This window comes from Panthera uncia, chromosome D1 (assembly GCF_023721935.1).
Source record: "Panthera uncia isolate 11264 chromosome D1, Puncia_PCG_1.0, whole genome shotgun sequence".
NCBI lineage: Eukaryota > Metazoa > Chordata > Mammalia > Carnivora > Felidae > Panthera > Panthera uncia.
In genome coordinates this window covers 7,934,349-7,948,193 of record NC_064808.1, presented here as the reverse complement: position 1 = coordinate 7,948,193, position 13,845 = coordinate 7,934,349, and the positions used below count along the sequence as shown (strand labels likewise).

General features: G+C 46.5%; 1 long non-coding RNA gene and 9 other non-coding genes across 13 annotated transcripts; all 10 read right to left on the bottom strand.

The window, feature by feature from the left end:
* Positions 1-1,651: 1,651 nt before the first annotated feature.
* On the bottom strand, positions 1,652-1,842 carry LOC125917845 (U2 spliceosomal RNA). The gene has a single exon (XR_007456319.1). It is a non-coding gene; the product is annotated as a U2 spliceosomal RNA (small nuclear RNA).
* Positions 1,843-7,665: 5,823 nt separating this feature from the next.
* LOC125932047 (uncharacterized) lies at positions 7,666-12,241 on the bottom strand. Of its 4 annotated transcripts, none has more exons than XR_007460526.1 (11): positions 12,203-12,241; positions 11,780-11,830; positions 11,175-11,535; positions 10,795-10,832; positions 10,553-10,601; positions 10,213-10,259; positions 9,996-10,030; positions 9,745-9,781; positions 9,306-9,348; positions 9,030-9,060; positions 7,666-7,895 (listed from the first exon to the last, which is right to left on the bottom strand). It is a non-coding gene; the product is annotated as an uncharacterized LOC125932047 (long non-coding RNA). The 4 variants fall into 4 exon arrangements; XR_007460525.1 differs by lacking the exon at positions 12,203-12,241 and having other exon boundaries at positions 11,175-11,225; positions 11,452-11,535; positions 11,780-12,164; XR_007460524.1 differs by lacking the exon at positions 12,203-12,241 and having other exon boundaries at positions 11,780-12,176.
* Positions 9,142-9,266, bottom strand: LOC125917573 (small nucleolar RNA SNORD22). Its single transcript, XR_007456232.1, has one exon. It is a non-coding gene; the product is annotated as a small nucleolar RNA SNORD22 (small nucleolar RNA).
* On the bottom strand, positions 9,508-9,576 carry LOC125917565 (small nucleolar RNA SNORD31). Its single transcript, XR_007456230.1, has one exon. It is a non-coding gene; the product is annotated as a small nucleolar RNA SNORD31 (small nucleolar RNA).
* On the bottom strand, positions 9,859-9,927 carry LOC125917557 (small nucleolar RNA SNORD30). Its single transcript, XR_007456228.1, has one exon. It is a non-coding gene; the product is annotated as a small nucleolar RNA SNORD30 (small nucleolar RNA).
* On the bottom strand, positions 10,103-10,168 carry LOC125917528 (small nucleolar RNA SNORD29). Its single transcript, XR_007456218.1, has one exon. It is a non-coding gene; the product is annotated as a small nucleolar RNA SNORD29 (small nucleolar RNA).
* Positions 10,380-10,506, bottom strand: LOC125917582 (small nucleolar RNA SNORD22). Its single transcript, XR_007456233.1, has one exon. It is a non-coding gene; the product is annotated as a small nucleolar RNA SNORD22 (small nucleolar RNA).
* LOC125917536 (small nucleolar RNA SNORD28) lies at positions 10,902-10,976 on the bottom strand. The gene has a single exon (XR_007456220.1). It is a non-coding gene; the product is annotated as a small nucleolar RNA SNORD28 (small nucleolar RNA).
* Positions 11,298-11,370, bottom strand: LOC125917544 (small nucleolar RNA SNORD27). The gene has a single exon (XR_007456222.1). It is a non-coding gene; the product is annotated as a small nucleolar RNA SNORD27 (small nucleolar RNA).
* LOC125917550 (small nucleolar RNA SNORD26) lies at positions 11,641-11,716 on the bottom strand. Its single transcript, XR_007456227.1, has one exon. It is a non-coding gene; the product is annotated as a small nucleolar RNA SNORD26 (small nucleolar RNA).
* Positions 12,242-13,845: the final 1,604 nt, after the last annotated feature.

Genomic DNA, 13,845 nt, shown 5'->3' with positions numbered 1-13,845 from the left:
GGCTGGCTGGGTGGAAGGAGTTCCTGACCTTTGATCTCCGGATCGTAAGTTCTAAAGCCCCACGATGGGTGTAGCGATCACTTAAATAAATACAAACTTAAAAGGAGAAGAGTAAAGATCCCCTGGTCCCCTGCCTTCTGCAGCTGGTTTTGCTTTACGAACTCTGGAGGTGCTTGTGGAGATCTGGAGAGTAACTTGACAGTTGTGTACTTGGAGTGGAAGGCGCCTCCCTGCTCCAAAGCATCGTGTAATATGTTTTCTGTACAAGACAAGAAAGACGAGCACACCTTAGGGGAAAAAAAAAAAAAAATCACTGAGGCGCAATGGCTTCAACCTCGAGCGTAAAAGCCACAAACCGACGAAGGATGAGGAAAATGAGACCGATGATCTTAAAATAGAAACTAGAAAGTGAAGGTAGCCGCGTCGTTTTTATTTCCTCGCATTGAGGTTTGGTGATGGTAAAAAACATCAGCTCCAACTGAGAATAAAACTGCAAAATTAACAGTATTTCTCCCAGGTACAAGCTGCTGCTGCATAAATGTAACCACCCTTCCTGTGAATGACTACAATTTTATTACAGAGATTTTGTTCTCTGAGATTAGAGTACCAGAAATTTGCCCGTTTAAAATTTTATCAGTAAGAAATAAAGCATCGCACTCTTGCCTGCACAAGGCCTCACAGAGAAGCAGCCACGATTTCCAGCTCAGCTGCAGAGCTGTGAATGAGGGTTCTGAGCACAACATTCCACACTTATGTAAACGTTATTACCAAGGTAACAAGCACGATGTCTATTTCACAGGGTACACTGGATATTGACCCCTTTGTCTTCCCTCCACAGTCCTAGTTTGTATTGAACCTATCACAACATTAAATCAAATCTAAACTCCACCTTAACCTTAAAAGTCTTTCTTTAAATTACTCCTTTATTTTGTGAGACGTCTCCTTTGTTGGTGGGTGGTTTCCTCTCATTGTAAACTCGGGGATACACCTGGGGTTTAGGCTAGGCTGGGCTGGGCCGGCCCCCTGGGAGTTCCCTTTTCTAATCCAGGATAAAACAGAGCTAAGCAGAACCAAACTACGCACGCTCCCAAACCCTGCAAATCGTTTTTGAACCCTTTAAAGAAAGCATTTTTTACAAGTGCAAGAGAAAAAAAAAGTTGCTACTCCAGCTCCCAGACCGAGAAAGTTATTTTAGCAAATAGAAACTGCCTTGGGGAGAAGCACATCCTAAACATACCAGGAAAACAATTTCTGCACGCAGAGTAAGAAACAACGGGGATTATTCTCTAGTTACTTTACTTGCTTGTATCAGAACGCTCCCCGCTGAGCAATATATTATTCTTATTAACGTTGGTACACTTGTATTTGACAAAGACAGGGTACGACCGGCGGAAAAGACACAAAACCCGAAAAACACTCCAATTACTGAGTTGTCAGCGCAGAGCCCGCGGGGGGTGGGGAGAAAAGGAAGGCAAGCATGCTCACAAATCGCATAAGTCATACCTTGGGTTAAAACCACACACCAGAGAAGCTCTTTAGCAGCCCCACTAGTTTAGCAGGCTTAAGACAAAACACCACTCTCCGAAACCGGAGTCAAAACTCTCCTAAAAATAACAATCTTTTTTTAGAACCGTTTTTGTTCCCCCAAAAGGGGGGGTGCACCGTTCCTGGAAGTACTGCAATACCAGGTCGATGCGTGGAGTGGACGGAGCAAGCTCCTATTCCATCTCCTAGTTCCAAAAATCCATTTAATATATTGTCCTCGGATAGAGGACGTATCAGATATTAAACTGATAAGAACAGATACTACACTTGATCTTAGCCAAAAGGCCGAGAAGCGATGCCGTTGCTTTCGGCTCCTGGCAACCCTTACCCTTACTATAGCTTTTAAGATTGTGGCGATTTTTATGACATAATGATTAGTTTACCTTGAAATATGTAATATTTCTCAAATTCAACGTCTCATTATTCTTCCTTTATAATAATAGCTAGATTTTTTTTAAAAAGATCTTAAATAGTTGTCTTTGCCGCATTGCCTGCCTGTACACTCTCCGCTTGTTTTACATAACCCCGCCCTGCCAATGATTTTCTTTCTTGGGATTGGTCCACATACAAGTCTGGATTTCAATATGGGCGTGGTCTCTTTGCCTCCCAGACTCGGGCCTGTCTGCCCGCCTGCAGGCCGCGCGGCGCTCTCGGTGAGTGTGTGGAAGGCGTTTCGGTAGGTGGTGGCGCCCTTCCCCGGGACGTTTGTTTATCGATCCCAAGTACAGGCTTCGGAGTCCGAAGAACTGGATTGGGATCCCTGCTCGCCAGTTCCTAACTTGATGACATAAGGCCCGTTGCTTGGAATCTCCTTTTCTGTTAACTGGGGACTAATAACGCGCTTACACGGCGGTAGTGAGAACCCAGTTGAGGTTGGGCTTTGGGGCTGCATTCCCCTCTCATTCTAGGGCTCCCCTCCCTTCCGCGCCTCCTCCTTGACTGTACCATCCACCCGCAAACCACTTACATCTTGCCGTTTACGACGCATCGTCCACCGTGCGCCCTTCACACAAGGGAAGAGATGCCCGGAGAAAGGCGTTTTGGAGGGTCCCGATTCCTAAACCCAGGTGGGAGAGACAGGCTGAGACCAGTGTAGATAAAATGTAAACGAAGCAGTTCTTTTGTAGGCTCAAGGCGAAGTCCGGCTGTATGAAAAGGATTGATGAGGCGGGAACTGAGAAAGGACTTGAGGTCCCGTTTCCTTGGAAACTATATTAATATAAATGTGGAGCGTTCTTTTTTTTTTTTTTTTTTTCTTTTTCTAATGTGGAACGTTCTGTTGTTGGAAATCCCCTTCACTGAAGCTCTACGCCCGGGCTGGAAATAGAGGCCGTTGTCTCCGTGTCAAGGTGACTAGGTGGGACCTTCTGTTCTCACTGACAGGCTTTCAACTAGCAAAATTTCTATAATCTATGATTTTAGAGAACAAGGTTCTCAGCATTGTGTCCCTGATGCTAATAAACAGGCAGTTTGTAAAGGTTCCCATATGTAAATCCAGAGCCTCCAGGGAGGGCTGAATTAAGGAGGTGTGGCCGGTAGAATACTGCCCCCAATAAAGATACTCCCGTGCTAATTCTCAGAACCTCTCAATGTGTTACCTTCCATGGCAAAAGGTACTTTGCAGATGTGGTTAAATTAAGAGTTGGGGGAAGGAGAGTTTATCTGGGATTATCTAGTGGATGCCTGTAATCACAAAGGTCCTCATCAGGGTCCGAGGGGGGCAGGAGCCAGCGTCAGAGTGATCGAGCACGTATAAGGTGGATGAGCCATTGCTAGCTTTGAAGATGGAAGGAGGTCATCAGATGGATGTGGGCAGCCTCTAGGAGCTGGAAAAGGCAAGGAAACAGATTCTCTTAGAGCCTCCAGAACGGAATGCAGCCCTGCGGACCCAGCTTGATTTTAGCCCACTGAGACCTGTTTTGGATATCTGACCTCCAGGACTGTAAGATAATAAGTTGTTATGTTTTAAGCCACTGAGTTTGTGGCAATTGGTTTCAACAGCAATAAAAACCAATACAGGGGCAAAAGCAACGTTCAGTTTCTTTCGATCTGAACCTTCTCCAAATTCTACTGGACCCAACCTCGGGCAAGGCCACAGTCCCCTAGCTGAGTGGGCTTCACCTTCTGCCCCAGGCTATGTACAGCCAAGTATCGCAGAACACAGATCTGGTGGCCGGTGCTTCCTCAGCTCGGTCTGCAGTCAGCAGCAGCCCTGTTCCTCCTCTGAAGCCAAGGCAAGTGGGGAGTGGCTCCTTCACCCTCAGTCTGCTATTACCCTGCCCCTTTCCATACAAGTATGGGAGACTGACAGTGCAGGCACCATAAGAACTTGGAAATTAACCTTTGCTCCTGGGAGGCCATGTGTCCATTTGTTTATGCTTATGGAGCACATACTCTACAATGATAAAATCAGACAGGACCTTTGGCTTCGTGAGTTCGTGGTCTACTGGGGAAAACTGGGAGAAGGCTCCTGTGATTCTCCAGGCAAGAGCTGGAGGGGATTTGGGCAGGCTGGCTGTGATGGCAGAGGTGAAGGGAAGTGGAAGGGATCACAGAGAATCACTGGCTTTGATGACAGGCAGAGTGAGGCCAAGGGAAGAGTATTCTTTCTGTGTGCATACATTTTAAATTTGATGTCTTGGGGGCACCTGTGTGGCTCAGTTGGTTAAGCTTCTGACTTCTGCTCAGGTCATGATCTTGCTGTTTGTGGGTTCGAGCCCCGCATTGGGCTCTGTGCTGACAGCTCAGAGCCTGAGCCTGTTTTGGATTCTGCGTCTCCCTTTCTCTCTGCCCCTCCCTTGCTTGCGTTCTGTCTCTCAAAAATAAACATTGAAATAATAATAAAATAAATTTGATGTTTTGTTTTCACAAAACTGACACACTATACATTGTCACATGCTCAAAGGCTTATAACATCCCCCCCCCATAAAATGTTTTAATGGTACTTTTCTTGTTGTTTATAAATTGATTAAACAATTTTAGACTTTCTATTTGTGTGTGTGTGTGTGTGTGTTAAGAAATGGTATAAACTTGGGGCGCCTGGGTGGCTCAGTCGGTTGAGCGTCTGACTTCAGCTCAGGTCACGATCTCGCGGTCCATGAGTTCGAGCCCCGCGTCAGGCTCTGGGCTGATGGCTCAGAGCCTGGAGCCTGCTTCCGATTCTGTGTCTCCCTCTCTCTCTGCCCCTCCCCCGTTCGTACTCTGTCTCTCTCTGTCTCAAAAATAAATAAATGTTAAAAAAAATACTAAAAAAAAAAATGATATAAACTTAAAAATCAGCACAATATAGAGCATGTCAAAGAACAGCCTAGTCAGTTTGAAGAATTTGATTTTAATGTAACTGCATCTCCCAACCCTTCTGAGAATCTGTTGAAGCTTTCCTCAAATGAGTTGCCTTACACATGTCTTGCATACCATTTCCTGAGGGGATTCTTTAGGGCTCCCTAAGCCCATTCATTAACAACCACAGTCCTAAAGAGACAGGAGAACCTGACTGAAGGCGTCCAAACACCTAATGAGGTCATATCAAGTTGGAGGTACAGGGGCGCCTGGGTAGCTCAGTGGGTTGAGGGTCGACTCTGGATTTCAGCTGAGGTCCTGATCTCACAGGTTCCTGAGTTCCAGCTGCGCATCAGGCTCTATGCCGACAGTGCAGAGCCTGCTGGGGATTGTCTCTCTCTCTGCCCCTCTCCCCAAATAAAGAAATAAGCATTAAAAAAAAAAAAAAAAAAAATGGAGGCATAGATGGGGATGGTCCTGGAAGCCCTGCTTCGGCTTGTGGCAGGGCTGTCTGAGAGCACAGTCTCCTGGACTCAGGGCTGGCTCCACTGGGCCCACTTTCCCGTGGCAACTCGGGGGTGGATTTGGACAGCTCCTGCAGCTCCTGGAAAAGAAGCACCAGTTCTCCTCTTGGCCACCAATTCCACCACCCCCTTTGCTAATTTGTGTGAACCGCCCCCCCGCCCCTCGTCCCCCAGCTCTCTAGAAATTTGAATTCACACTTTCTACTGAAAGCCTCTCATCTGGTGCCTGGGCTTTCGGTGCTATGGTGACAACGGATTCCGTCTCCAGCCTGACTGGTCAGTGGTGCCAGGCACCATTCCGAGTGCTTTGTATGTGGTAACAGCCTTAAGAGAGAAGTGGTGACTGTCATGTTCCGCTTTTACAGGAGAAACTGAACCACTTCAGGTCACACAGCTAGTAAGTGGTGGAGACTCCAGCCTCAGGCAACTCCTATACCATACCACGTCTGCTTGACTCCTTGGGTGTCAGGGAGGCATCTGAGACTCATGCTATCCAAAAGCATTCCCTACTGTCCCCACTGGAATGTCCTTTATGCTCCCTTCACTCACCCCCACATCCACTCTGTCCGCTAGTCCTGTTGCGTCTACTCCAGAACACATCCTGAGTGACTCCGTTTCATCCCATCAGCTGTTCCTTCCTTAGCCTCCAGAACTCCCCATCTTAGCTCAAATGTCACCTCCTCAGAGACGCTTTCCCTGACCACCTTCTTACCAAATCATGGATTCTTGTTCCCTGCTGGCATTTCTCACAGATCTCAGGGTGTCTTCAACTTAGCACTGTTGACATTTTGGGCTGTATGATTCATTGGAGTGGTGGAGAGGGAGCTGGCCTGTGCATCGTAGGGTCTCCCCACTGGATGCCAGTATACCATCCCCAAAGTTATAACAACCAAAAACGTTTCCAGGGATTGTTAAATTTTTTCTGGGGGATGAAGTCACTGCTGCTTGAAAACCACTGTTATTTCAAACTATCTTATGCACTCACTGTCCTATTTTCCCTTTCCCTCCCTCCTGTAAGAATGTAACTAAACAGCAATCAACAACCGCAAAAGCAAGGCCATGGCTCTTGTGATCAGTACACTGCTAGGTTTGGGACAGAGCAGCTGCTCAGTGCTGTGACCATTCATGGAGGTGGGGAGACGGGGTGTTGTGTCAGGGGGGAGCAGACCTGGGCAGGACAGGGACTCCAGGGACTGTGTCCAGTTAGATAGATCAGGGAAGGAGGTCAAGGGGCAAGTGGATGTACCTGAAGCTCAGGGGAACTGTGGTCTGAAGCATCAGGAACTCGAGGAGCCAGGCCTCAATCATTCCAGCCCTCTCCCCCGTTCCTCCATATTGTCTGTTATCTCATCTTTTAGCCAGAGTAGCCATTGACTTGGATCTTAATTTGAATTCATTTGCCAAATGGTGAGAATAGTATTCCTGGAAGGCTTCACTGTCAACCAGACTCTTCCAGTGAATACCTTCTGGCCCCTGTACCAGCCTAGATCTAACTTTGGTTCCATCGTCTCCTTGCTGAATCCCTCGGCTGGGTTAGAGTAGAAGCAGCCTCCAGACTCCTACAGATAGCACCCGGCCTGATGGCTAAGTTCCTAGGACCTTGAATAGTAACCCTCTCCTCCCCTGGTATTCTGTGACAGGGACAAGTCGCTTCTTTGCTAGTTCCCCTTTATCCAAGGATACTTCTGGCAAAGACCTCCCACAGTAAGTACTGGGGTGAGAGGTCGTGTGCATAGTGGCTGGTCTGTAGTAAAAGCTAAACACTTGCTTGCTGTTTTGTTTCAAGTCCACCTGACCTTAGTGGCTTTGACACAAGTGATCTGATGTTTCCTGGTCAGCACTGCAGATTCTCACTGCTTGTGGTAGCTCACTGTTTCTCCTGTGTTCCTCCCAGGCTTTTTTTTCCCCCACCAACTTTAAAAGTTGGTCCCTGTCTCTTTTCTTATGCAACCTATTTGCATCCCACTTATACATAAGTATAACTATCCGCTCCCCAACAGCGCCATAGGTTTGTGGGCTTGATGGCCCACCCCTAAAGCTGGCTTGCCCAGGGCCAATTAAAAAGCAGACTTGAAAACATTAGGTATGTGTGAGGCGACAATCCATCTGAATGAGATTGTAAATTTTCAAGTACTCATTCATGTACCTTAACTCCACTTGCTAAATTTATGCTCAGAAACAATGGCACATGTAGATGGAAAGATGGATGTTTGATGTCAATTCAGGTGTTCACTGAGCATTCCTACCAGATGTCCTAAGTGAACAGAAGTTCTGGTTTCCCATGGAAAGAACAAATGGAAGACAGACACAAGCAGGATTATTCTCATCAAGTTATATTTACACCAACAGGATAAACACAATAATTGGCCAAAGTAAGCCTTTTAGCATTGACTTAAGAAAAATTTTTTTAGGGGCACCTCATTGGCTCAGTCTATTATATGTTGAACCATTGAATCCAGCTCAGGTTATCTCAGTTTCAGAGTTCAAGTCCTGCGTTGGGCTCTGCACTGGACAGCATGAGGTCTACTTGGGATTCCGTCTCCCTGTCTGAAAAATGAACATTCACAATTAAAAAAAAAAAACTTTAGAAGTAGGCTCTGCCCAAACATGGGGTTGAAACTCAGGATCCTGAAATCAAGATTTGCATGCTCTGAGCCAGCCAGGTACCCCCTAGCAGGGACTTTTGAGTGGCACCCTGAGTTACCTACAAGAACCAGGACAATTCCAGATAAAGGGAAGAATGTAGAGACCCAGAAACTCATTAGAGGAACAGAAATTCAGGGGCTACTGGCCTGATCCTACAGAAAGCAGACTCCACTGAAATGTTGGGAATTTTGTATGCAGAAAAAGGGCACTGAAATACCAAAATCTGACAGCCAATATTTTGAGTCTGAGTGGTCCTTAATGGTGATTATGCCTTATGGCTCTTTGTGCCTTATGAACCAAGCCTGCCAAAGTTAAGGCAGAGCTAAGGATCACCCAAAGCCAGGAAACTTTTCATGCAGTGAGGCATGTATTGGGGAAGGAAGATCTTAGAAGGCTCCTTGAACAATGCTTCCCTGAGCTAGATACCATCAGGCAAAGTGCCACATTAAATTGGATACTGCCAACTTCCCCAGGATTATTTCCTTCTATCCGGCTACATGCACAAGTCACAATGAAGGTTAAACCTTTATTTAGAAAGAGTTAAACAATTATGTTAATTGCAATAACTAGGTTGTACAAAAACAGGACTTGAAAATTCCCTTTTGATAAAGAACTGAATTCCTGTACAGAATAAAGTGCATTTTCTTGGTAGACAAGAAAAATGTATGTACTACACTGAGTTTACAAGGGACTACCCTTTAAACTAGTTCACACTGGAGAGCATCAATAGCTCGGTTGGTTGAACATGATTCTTGATTTAGGCTCTGGTCATGTGGGTAAGCCCCACGTGGGCTCCACACTCAGTATGGAGCCTGCTTAAGATTTTCTTTCCCTCTGCCCCACTTCCCCTACTTGCTTTCTAAAAAAACAAAACAAAAAAAACCCCTAGCATACCTACTTTCAGGTATACTTTTGTTTTTTGTTAGCCTGCTTCAGATTCTGTGTCTCCATCTTTCTCTGCCCCTCCCCCACTCACATGTGGTCTCTCTCAAAAATAAACATTAAATAAACACCAATATTTGGACAAATACCTACCCATTATCTATGCCTTGTTCCTTCTTCAGACCTGGAAAAAAAAAAAAACAAAAAAAAAACTCTACGTCAAAGTGACTTTCCTTCCCTTTCCCATCTTTAGAAATCTCTTGTAATCCCTCAGACTGTTCCTTCTGGAACAAGCTTCCTCTTTTCCCCCAGCCAGTCCCAGTGGGTTCACCTTTACAGGCTCTGGGACTAGAACAGGAAGTAAGACATGTGACTGTTTCTTCACTGGGAAGTTTTAATTTGGACCATCTAGTATCTAGGTTTACCCACCTGACTTCAGGCTGGAGCTGAGCAGAGAAATGGCTGAGGGTACCTGTAAAAGAATGATTGGGAATTATAGGCCTCTCAGTCATGCCCCTGGGTCCCTATTGCTTAGAGGGAAGGCACAGTATAAAAGTTATGTAGTATTCTGCATGCACATTTTACATAGAAATCACCAGCCAACTTACCACTTCTTACTCTAAGATAAGCTCACAGCTCAGAAAATACCTTTCAGTCACAGTGTTCAGACTGGGGCGGTATTGCATTCATCACTGGTGAGTGGGAGCTTGTCACAGATGGTTCAGGGTGTCCACAGACAAGACTGAATTAAGTCAGTAATGTCTTCTTCGAAGAGCTACCCAGACCAAAGTGTCGCCCCCTCCCCGTTAAAAACACCTAGTAAACTTTACATAATGGCTATAAATGACAGCATTACAAAGGCGTTTACCTCAAATCATTCTTGGGCTCCAGAGAAGGTGCTGAACCTGAAACAAACCAGACTGGAGTCAGTAATGCTTACCTTCAGCAATAAATCATTCCCCTTTAAAACCATCATTTCTAGGAAAATCAGATTTCCAATCTCAACAGCAAGTTATCAGCCGAACGAGATTCCATGTAAGTCATCATGTGTTTAGACCCCAAAGGGTGTTTTTTTTGGTACCCAATATGCTTCAGGTATCACGTATGGAAACTACTCACCTCTGAGCAAATGAGCAGGTTATGGGTAACCATACCTAGAGAAAGACAAAGCTGTGGGTAATGAAAAGTCCTTCCACGTGGCATCCCCCCCATTCCTACTTTTTCCAGTTTCTCAGGTGTTCACATGTTTTCATTCTGGAGTCATAGTGAGCTAGTTTTATTCATCATGGAAACTTGCCTATTTGGTGGCATGAACCACAGACATTAACCAACTAACCTGTTAACTCTGGAGGCCTTTTGGTAGTATACACGAACAAGCTGCTCCTGAAGAAGATCATGTAATTAGCCAAGCAAGTATCTAAAACAGCCAAAGCTATTCTAGCTATATAATTAATGGGTTTAAGTGAAGAAAACCCAAGCAAATACTATTGACAGGGATACGCTGTACCTCAGACAGTTTCTTATGGAACAAATTCTCATCCTCTCACCCAGTTAGCCCCAGTGGGCTCACCATTACTGGCTCTGGGGCTAGAACAGGGGTAAGACAGGATGCTTGCTCTCTTCATTGGCATTATACTCTGGGGCAAGCTGTAATCAGCAAGGTACCAAGTACTCACCATCCTTAACTCTTTCCACGAGTTCGACCCTGAGCACATCAGTGGGCATCTAGAGAAACAGATCAAGAAACATCACTACAAGGAAAAAGAACCAGAAAGCTATACGGGCTGATCAAGTCTTTAGTCACAACGACAAGACAAATAAAAACCACACGATGGAGAAAAAAAAAAAAAAAAAAATCACCCTTTGATGGGTTCACATATATGCTAACAAAATAACAGTATTGGGAGAAGCTACTCACCATAAGGTAAATCAACATATTACCACCATCAGGACGACCTGCAAAAGGAGACCAGATGATTATCAAGAAATACTAGGCTAGAACAAAGTTTCTTTATTAATAGAAACTGCCATCAGAACTCTAACATGCTATTAATTGTTGTACCTCACAGAGGATCAGCATATCTATTCAAATCATCTGACAGTGACATATGGGTGAGGGAGAGCACACCACCTCAAGAATTAACTGTACTGTTGGGTTGCTCTCTCCCTCCACAGGTAAGTCATTCTAAGAGGAATATGCTGCAAGAAGCAAAAAGGCAAAACTGCTCACTTTGCTCTCCTGGTTGTAGGCCAAACAGGAGAGGACACCCCAATCCCCTCATTTGGTCAAAAAATTACCTGTCTTCACCCTTGGAGGCAGCTGGATTCCTCAGGCCTGGGGAGGAGACGCTGGAAACAGAAAAGAAGGCATTATATGTACCTAAAAATAGCCATTCATAGGTCCTTGAATACTCTTGGTCCACTTCTCAGCAGGAAGATGACATCACTTTTAAGATCAGCCATATGCTTGTCTTTTTTATGTTCATCACAGAGTGGCCAGCATAATCTGAACAAGAACAAACCCCATCTAGACACAGTGCCCACCTTTAACTGCGGTAAATCACTGCATACCCACCTGGAGCATCACTGGAAGCTTACTTTGCAGGGATGGGTCTTGTCCCATCCTCCAACCCGGAAGGTCTTTTGAGCTGAACCACATCTGGAAGGAAAAAAAAAAGGGGGGGGGGCATCTCTCACTTAGTTTCATACTTTGCAGTCGGTCTTACCTCCGCGCTTAACACCCGAACATTCGCTGCGGGCTGGTGCTACTCAGAACTCTTAGGCTTTCTCCACTACTCCATCAGAAAGAGAGAGTTCAATCCTTAGTATCATCCCCGTAGCACTTCCCACGGGGCCCCCGTACACTCGGAGGAAGAGGGGGTAAAAGAGGGCCACCGACTTACCCTAACAGGTCGGCTCTTTTCCATTCTAGCGTTCAGACGTGCGCCTGAACCCTGCAGACAAGAAGACATTAAATCAACACCGGCTTTTTCACAATCGTTTTGTCCGCCGGAGCTACGACTGTGTCGCATCTCGGCTGTGCAAGGCCCGTCTCTTCAGAGTTTCTTATCCTCACGGAGCTCAGTACAGGTCTGTGAAAAGGCTCTCATCACAGAGAGGGCCGCCGGCACGGCCCGCCATCGCCATCTTGTCCTTCACAAAGCGCCGCGGCTGCTTCGTGGACTCAAGGCCGTGGCCGAGCTCTTACCCCTCCCCCACCAACCAATAAATGCAATGTATTAGTGCTCAGGCAAGCCACGCTCACTTTTTATTTTTCCCTCGCTTCACCTTTTAAAAAAGATAAAGTAGACAACCCACATACTTACCTGACACCGTGAAAAAAAAATGAGGCAGACGGGCCGCAGCGAGATACTTAAATACCACCTCGCAGAGGCCCACGGGATTTATGGGCGGGACTATGGCGGGCGCACGCGCATATGGAGACAGCGCGCGAGCCTGGGGAGTTGTGGGTAGGGAATTCCAGGGAAGGCGGGAGTGCAGTGCGCACACTCAGCCTCTGTGGCGCGAAAAAAGACGCGCATGCGTCTCAGGGAGTCGCGCTGGCGCTCATTGCAGCCGGGTTCGTACCGCCGGCTGTCTGGGACGAGAACGCAGAGATCCTGGCTTTGCAACGATCTTGGGAGACGCTCCGTCCCGGTCACGACCGCCTGCTCCCACACCACTCTCTGTGCCCCCCCTTACCCACACACACCCTAAACTGGTGTGCAGGCTCCGCCTCCCCGTGAGGTTCCCCCTGAACCTCATCGTGAAGTCTCGACCGGCGTCATCCCGGTTACACGCCTGCCTCCCGGCGCGCCTCTGCAGGCCTGGTGCGCAGGGTCCCTGCGTAGAGGGCGGCTGTGGGGTACCGGGAGCGGAAGGCCCTTTGTACGGAGCCATTTTGGGAATGTGAATCAGGCCCTCAGTGCTCCTGCTCCGCTTGGATCTTCTGACGGGGTCTGATTTTTCCCGAGCGACGGTTTTTCCCGTCCGATGTCGTTAGGAGCTTGGCTTGTAGCAGGGCGTATACATATACAGGTTATATATAAAGTAGGCTCCACTGTCCAGCGTGGGGTTCAAAGTCACGGACCCTGGGATCAAGAGCTGCGTGCTCTACCTGCTGAGCCACCCAGGTGCCCCTGAATCCCAGGTCTTTCCACAGACCAAATGAATCAGAATTTTCATGTTGACAAACTCCCTGGCTGATTTGTATATGCCATGTCCACTGTGCTTTCTCAAGACTATTTTCAGTCACTTTCTTGACCTCTCGGCAACACTACCCAGTTGATCCATTCCCTATGTCCTGAAACACTGTGTTCCCACAGTTCTTGAGACCCTGTCCTCTCCCACTGTTGACATTTCTCATAATGTCTTGTAAGGGTTAAATTGTAGTATAGGGCTAACGCTTAGTTTGAAAAATAACAGCTTTGTGTTGATACTGAAGGTTAAGAGATAACAGCCTTGCTTTATTCTTGAAAACGATGCCTCATACTCTTGTAAATTAGGCTTCACCAATTAAGGAAACAAAAGTCCAAAGAAAAGAGCATCAGAGGCAGGGTCAAGGGGATCCACTGGTTGCAACTTAGAGGCAGAAAGTCTAAAATAAACACCTCGTTAGGCAACTGTTTCTGACTCATCTGGAAACTTTCTTTGTTCTGTTCCAAGGTGATGATAAAACGATGTGATCGGTTATAAAAACTCTGTACCCCGGCTGTTCGGGGCGCACTCTTATCAAGAGTGTTGGTCCCGATCGGTCAGCCTTGCCTCTCATTGTAATAAAGTTTGTTGTGACTGTCACTGGTCCCCATAGCATTCTGTTTCAGGAGTCGTGTGGATGCAACAGTCTTAGTGATCTCTTGAAGTAGATAGTGTAGCCATTCCTTAAACAGTAATGTACCCCCAGTTGGGTGCCACACCCAGCTATTTTTCTCACTCTGCCTGGGCCACCTTATTCACTCCCATGATTTTA